A 7,927-nucleotide genomic window follows, 5' to 3' on the forward strand; every position below is an offset into this window, starting at 1 on the left:
CTATGGTCTGCATATTTCTGTCACTCTAAAATTCATATGTTGAAACCTAATTCCCAATGTAGTATTAAGTGGAAATTTTGGGAGAGGATTAGGTCACAAGGGTTCCGTCCTCATGAACGGGATTAATGCCCTCATAAAAGATGCCTGAAAGAGCTTGTTCACTCCTTCTACAATGTGAGAACATGACTAGAAGGTGCCATCTGTGTGCCATCTGTGAAGCAGAGTGTGAGCTCTCACCAGACATTGAATCTACTGTTGCTTTTATCTTGGACTTCTCAACCTGAGCAATGAATTTCTGTGATTATAAACTACCTGTTCTAAGGCATTTTGTTATAGTGGCCAGAACAAGACAGTATTTATCTATCCATCTATGTATCTATCTACAGAAATGAATTTATTATGTAATCTCAACTACAATCCATTTCCATAGTTTATTCTGTTCTTCCTCCCATGATTATTTTTAATCAGTGATAGTGAGAAACCTGACTTCCATTGTTTACTATACATGTAAAACATGTGAAGAATTATTTATCTATTCTTCTGTGAGAAATTTAAAAATAGGGTATTTATATACAGTTATTTTTGTCTTTAGCATTAAAATTTCCCATGGAGTTTTTTTGTTTTTGTTTTGTTTTTGGTACCAGACCCAGGGGCACTCAGCATTCAATCACTGAGCCACATCCCCAAAATTTTTTGTTCTTTGTCTTTTTTATTTAGAGACAGGGTCTCACTGAGTTGATTAGTGCCTTGCTAAGTTGCGAGACTGGCTTCGAACTCACAATTCTCCCATCTCAGCCTCCTGAGCCACTGGGATTACAGGTGTGAGCCATTGTGTTGACTCATGGAGTACATTTTTAAATCAAATACAAATACAGAAAGTGACCCCGCAAAAAATTTGCCCCAAATTTCACACCCCCATAGTGACCCTGTTGAGTCTATCCCACTAATCCTCCTATCATTTATTTTATTTATTTATTTTTTTGGAGCTGAGGATCAAACCTGGGCATCACAGTGCTACATATGCATTCTACCGCTGAGTTACACCCTCATCCCTTCCCATTATCATTTAATGTCTTGACACATATCTTTCCACTTATGCCTCCTTGCTTAAACATCATAAACACAAAAAGTGTGTGCACATTTTTATGCGTATTTGTTTTTACATTATATATTTGGTCTGGAGGCAGAACCTGAGAACTGGAACATTTTTAGAAGCACCCTATATACCTCACAAGTACAGTCAAGATTAAGGATCACTGATAATTCTAAGAAAAGCATGATCTTTTTTGTTTAGGGCTGCCCCCCTACATGTGTGGGATGCCAGACAAATTTTTCATGTATGAGTCCTCCATAAAAACAAAGAAATAAGGAGAGAAGGAAGTAGAGTAGAAATAAAGTTGAAAGTTCATGATGTAGAGAAATGCTGACAAACATACAAACTGAAGTTACAATAGCAGAGACTTGTAGTAGACAAAAATACACAAAATGAGGAGATAGCATAGGCTGGTTGGAACAAGAAAACAAGAAACACACAGAAATATTCCTCATTTCTGGACTTCTTTCTAATTATAATTCTATTGCCAATCATGTTTATTTTTGTAGTGAATTATAAATTTATGGAATTAACTTACAACAAAAAGAACTAATTATAATATATAGATTTGAGGTAAGAATAAATGAAAAGAAAGGAAGGAACTTGTCCAGTGTTCCAGGGATAAAAGAGCTAAGGAGGATATCCAATTCATATCTAGGTGGTGACATCTACTCTGAACTTTGTTTTGAAGAGAAAAATGTATCAGAGTCAGATTTCAATCATTTGGGAAGAACACTGAGCAGATGGATTGTCTGGGGTCTGGAAATCTGGAGGTCTGACCTTTATTTTTGCAGACTCAGAAAGATGAGCTGCCAGTCTACCAGGTCTAGACTATCTCCTAGATGTGAATACACATTAATCAAGCCCACAGAAACTCATATTAAAAATAAGTATGAATTTATTGATTTATAAGGGTAATAAGAATTGCCAAACTGACCAACTATCTTTGTTCACTGCTCAAAATGTTATGCTTCTATAGTCAAATCCATGTGAGAAGTTGAAGTATTATTGGAAGATTACTTGGTAAGTATAAAATTAGATCAATAGAAATTGAAGTTCATGCTCTCAAATTATAACAACCATTTCTATTTTTTTTTTTTTTTTTTTTTTTTTGCGGTGCTGGGGATTGAATCCAGGGCCTTGTGCTTGCAAAGCAAGCACTCTACCAACTGAGCTATATCCCCAGCCCCAACCATTTCTATTTTAAGAATAGAAGATCACTGCTGAAGAAACTAGATACTTGTCTGTGGACCAGAGCCACTGAATAATCTGGACCCTTCTAGTCAAAGTAATGGTTTCCCAAAATATTCACATCCTCCTCCCAGAACCTATGAATATGTTCTACTACTGGCAAAAAGTAATTAGGGTTGCAGATAAAATTAAGATTGCTAATCAACTTAAAATAAAATTATCCTAGATTATTCAGGTGGACTCACTGTAATGATCGCAAGGGTACTTTTAAGTATAGAAGAGAGAGGTGGAAGAGTAATGCAATGAGAGAAAGACACAACCAGTCATTTCTGGCATTGAAGATGGAAAGAGGCCAGGAGTCAAGGAGTGTGGGAAACTCTAGAAACTGAAAAATCCAGAGAACCAGATTATCCTCCACAACCTTTAGAACTGAACAGACCTGCTAATACCTTGACTGTAACCCAGTGAGACCCATTGGATTTCTGACCTCTAGAAACTGTAAGATAATACATTTGTGTTGCTTTAAGCCACAAAATTTGTAGTCATTGTAATAGCAACAGTAGAAAACTAATATAGATGTCTTGCCAAAATTTGATCTTTCTGGCCTCCACTTATATATTCCATAAATGTCCCTTCCTTAAATTTCCATCTTTTAAAATAGCAAAATAATACAATATTTAGGTATAAACTTTTAGTTACAGTCACAATCCAAACAGACTTCCCAATATGGAACACCTTGACTGAATTTAGGGTGCTCACCAATTATGTGGACATTCCATGTTCTGGGGAATCTTCTTAGTAATGAGCCATCTTTTAGTCCTGTGATCTTCAGACAATTAGAATCCTGGACTCTGGTTCTAAGTTTTCTAATTCATGCATTTTATTCTCTCAACTGCCACTCTGAACTGAGAACGAAAGATGAATTCTAGAATCCCCCAAATTCTCCAGGGATTCCAAATCTAGGAACTTATAGGGCAGAAGAAATGCCTAATGGTATGAGTTAAGCTAGCACATTGCAAATCAACATATTTGATTATTTTCCTTGCAGAGTACAATTGTGTTACAGTATCAAGGGTTGCAGTAAGATAAAGCAAATATTTTTTGTACCAAAGTGGCACTATATTCCTTCTCTCAAAACAAATTTCTTCATAGTCTATATTATAGAGTCTAGACTTGCTTTAAATGATAAAGAGCTAAAAGTTATTGAGGTTTTACCATGTACCAGACACTTTTTAAATTTCATTTAAAGTTCATTTAAATCTTACAACAACCATATGAATTACTTAGGTAATATGATTTTCCCTGTTTTTCAGATGAAGGACCAAGGTTCAGAAGAGCTAAATTTTTTAAATAAAGGTTAGACAACTAGTAAGTGACAGAGTTATTATTTGAACCTAGCCAGTCTAGTTTAGAGACCAAGTTCTTTTTTTCCTCTTTATTTATTTTTTATTTGTTGTTTTTAGATATACACAACAATAGGGTATATTTTGACACATTGTACATGCAGAGTGCAACTCATTACAATTCTGATCCCGTTCTTGTGGTTGAACATGATGTGGAGTTACACTGGTTGTATATTCATATATGAGCATAGGAAAGTTATGTCCAATTCATTCTACTGTCTTTCCTATTCCCCTCCCCTCCCTTCCCTTCATTCCCCTTTGTCTAATCCAATGGACTTCTATACTTCCCCTCCCTATCCTCCCTTGTAATGGGGTTAGCATCCACATACCAGAGAAAACATTCAGCCTTTGTTTTTTTGGGATTGGCTTATTTCACTTAGCATTATACTCTCCATTTCCATACATGTACTGGAAAATGCCATAATTTCATTCTTATTTACGACTGAGTAATATCCATTGTGTATATATAGCATGTTTTCTTTGTCCATTGATCTGTTGAAGGTGTCTAGGTTGGTTCTACAGCTTGGCTATTGTGAATCGAGCTGCTATAAACATCAATGAGGGAGGCTGCATCACTAGTAGTATGCTGATATAGTATGTTGCAGTATGCTGATTTTAAGTTTTGAGTTATAAGCTGAGGAGTGGGATAACTGGTTCTAATGGTGATTCCTTTTCAAGATTTCTAAGGAATCCCCACACTACTTTCCAGAGTGGTTTCACAAATTTGCAGTTCCACCAGCAATTATGAGTGAACTTTTTTTCCCCACATCCTTTCCAACATTATTGTTACTTGTATTCTTGATAATTGCCATTCTGACTGGAGTGAGATGGAGTCTTAGTGTAGTTTTAATTTGCATTTCTCTAATTGCTAGAGATGTTGAACGTTTTTTCATTTTTTTTGACCATTCATATTTCTTCTTCTATGAACTGCTTCTTCAGTTCCTTTGCCCATTTATTGATTGGGTTATTTTTGTTTGTTTTTTTTTGTTTTTTTGGTGTTGAGTTTTTTTTTTAGTTCTTTGTATATCCTGGAGATTAATGTAGACTGAATTCTTCAGTAGTACACTTTACCACAATTTAGAGGTTTAATCATCTTCAAAAAAATATAGACATCAGGGAATTAAAATAAAGGAAGGAACAGTGAATGACTAGGTAGAGGAGAGAATGTTTTCCACAATAAAGACTACTAGAACCAACAAAGTAATTAAGATAGTGGTTTAATTAAAAATGAGAATGGCAGATTGAATCGAACAACATTGCCCTGTGTAAATTTATGATTACACAAATGGTATGCCTTTACTCCGTGTACAGAGAATCAAAATGTATCCCATTTGTTTACAATAAAAAAAAGTACATAAAAAAATGAGAAGACGGTTTCTAACAATAGTGTTTGAGAGAAGTAACTTACACCGCACACCTGGAATAATGTGCTGATACTAGTTTAGTCTTGATAATTCTATTGAAGCTGTATAGTTGGGTGCAAACTCATTGCACTGGGAATCAGGACTGAATTTTAGCTGTGATTCTTGCTGCCAAAGTCACTTGATAAGGACACTATAAACATATTCATGTTGTTGGTGAAAGCACTTGAAGAAAAAGGATAAATGCTTTCTTGTCACAAGAAAATAAACATTAGTAAGAATTATTAGGAATTTATTGAACACATTTCTATTTAAAAAGCAAAAGGTAAATTGAAAATTGAAAAGGATAATATTGATTTATTTTATTGTTTAAATTATGTGGATAGAAAGGGCTGAAAAACAATACTACTAAAATTATAAATAAGTTTTTAAAACTGGTTAAAAAAAGTGCAAATCTGTATGGTTCATCAATTCATTTGCATATAGAATTATTTAGTTTACAACTTTGTAAATTGCTCTATTCCAACACAGCTATCTTTAAATAATGTTAACTTTTGGGGAGTTGTAAATAAATTTAATTCAATTCAATCTATGTTTACTGAATACCCTCAAGGATGATTTATCCTAGAACTAAGGAAGTCAAGCCTCAGGTTGCTAACTTGCATGGGTCCCTGTGGGTATTGGGTGCTCCTAGGCATTTGGTGTTCTTGGATGGAAAGTAGAGAAACAAGGTTGTAAATAGAAAAGAAGTTCTATGTAGGACTTCTGGTAAAATGTCTAAAAAGCTCACAGAAAGATGGGACCTGGGTTTTTTCATAATTCTAATAATTTGCTGTGGTTTCTTTATGTGTGTGTGTGTGTGTGTGTGTGTGTTTTGTAGGGGGAGATTGAACTCAGAAGAACTCTACCAGGGATAGAGCCCTTTTTAAAAAACTTTTAAAATTTTTTACAGGGTTCTGTTAAATTGCTGAGGGCTGGTCTTGAACTCGAGATCCTCCTGCCTCAGTCTCTGGGGAACCAGGGATTATAGGCATGCACTACACCATTATGCTGTCATCCCTTCAATCTAGTTTTGTATTTGTAACATTCCATTAAAGTACACAGGTTCCTCAGGTGTGATGGCAAACACCTGTAATTCCAGCTACTCAGGAAGCTGAGACAGGATTGCAAGTTCAAGGCCAGCCTGGGCAAATTAGCAAGACTCTGCCTTAAAATAAAAAATAAAAAGGGCTAGGGATGTAGCTCAGTGCTTCCCAGCATGTACAAGGTCCTGGTACACAACACACACACCACACACACACACAAACACACACCACACACACACACACAAACACACACAGAGTGAAACAAACCCCACACTCTCTCCAATTATGTACGAGTAAGTTTCAATGCTAGTATTTTCTGTGCCTACCATGTGTAATGCCCTGAACTAATGAAGATACAAAGATGAAGAAGCCATTTTGTGGAAGAAGAGTGCAGAATTAAGTATCAAGCAGAATTAAATCCAATGATAGAAAAACGTGTAATCGGAAGCACAATAGAATAAACACTAGTAATATTAATTTCTTACAGAATTCTCATCTTCTGGATGATGCCAGTCTGACAAAACAAAAACAAAAAATAGAGTTGAAGAAATCTTAAACCTCTGGGAAATAACCTATAGTCTGCAGTTATTAATACCTTTTAAACTTTTTTATTATGATCTACAGTGTTCACAAATATAATACATGCTCCCTCACTTTTCTCAGCATCCCTGGCAATTAAGTTGGAGGCAGGTATGTATTCTAGTCAATGTGCCATAAGAAGGATTGTGTTGTTTCTGCTTCAATGTTTCTGAGTAAGAGTCAGTCAACCTTGCAAGCACAAGGCCCTGTGTTCAATCCCCAGCACCGCGCAAAAAAAAAAAAAAAAAAAAAAAAAAAAAAAAAAAAAAAGCGTCAGTCAAGTCCTCTGTGCTCTCTCTAGAAAGGTTTTTAAAAGCTTGTAGCAAAGAATATCAAGTCGGAATCAAAGAAGCAAACCAACATTATGAGATTTCATAGAAGTGATATAAAAATGTAGAATACTTTAATGTATTCTGAATATCAGGATGAGAATGGGGAAGTGTTGCCATACTTTTAGCCTATTTCTAACTCATCAAGACTAATTCATGCAATAATAAATGCATTCACATCTTGACACAACTATTTGTACAACTTAATCAAATTAAAAATATATTCTTGCTATTTCTGAAATATTTAATATTTCTATTCCATTTCACTTAGGAAAACGGTTATCTCACTCGGTTTTACCACATCCCAATTGATCTCCACCTGCAAGAGAAAACTACTGTACAGAACTATCTCAGAACTCTTCCATGAACAAATGTTAGGTGTTTCCATTTCGAAAAAAATGTTTTAAGTACTATATTACAATGATAATAGAAATAGAAAACACAAACATGATATTAGTTCAGCTCGTAAAGTTGAAATATTGCATTTTTGCAGAGTTTACATTTGGACGTATATATGTATACATGTACATACATGTGCATGTGTGTTCATAATGTTTTAGATATTGTGCAAAACTGGTGGTTCTGTGGCACTGAAACACTGCTGCTCTAAAACTGTGCTTTTATCACTCTGAAAGAACTCCATTAAGAACGCACCAAGCTTTGTGCCACTAACAACACTTGATACAAAATCCTCTTCATTTCCTTCTTCCCAGTTGCAGGAAAAAGAAGTGAAACCACAAACTCTCATATTTTATTACAATATCAGAATGCTGCTTTTGGAGGCCAGGATGATGAAATAACAAGACCTCAAAACAGGACACTCGTTCCAAGGGAACAGTAGTTAGACAATCCACTGCAAAGGACAGGAGACCAAGCCACGCCAGCG

Source organism: Sciurus vulgaris, assembly GCF_902686455.1.
Source record: "Sciurus vulgaris genome assembly, chromosome: 7".
Lineage (NCBI taxonomy): Eukaryota > Metazoa > Chordata > Mammalia > Rodentia > Sciuridae > Sciurus > Sciurus vulgaris.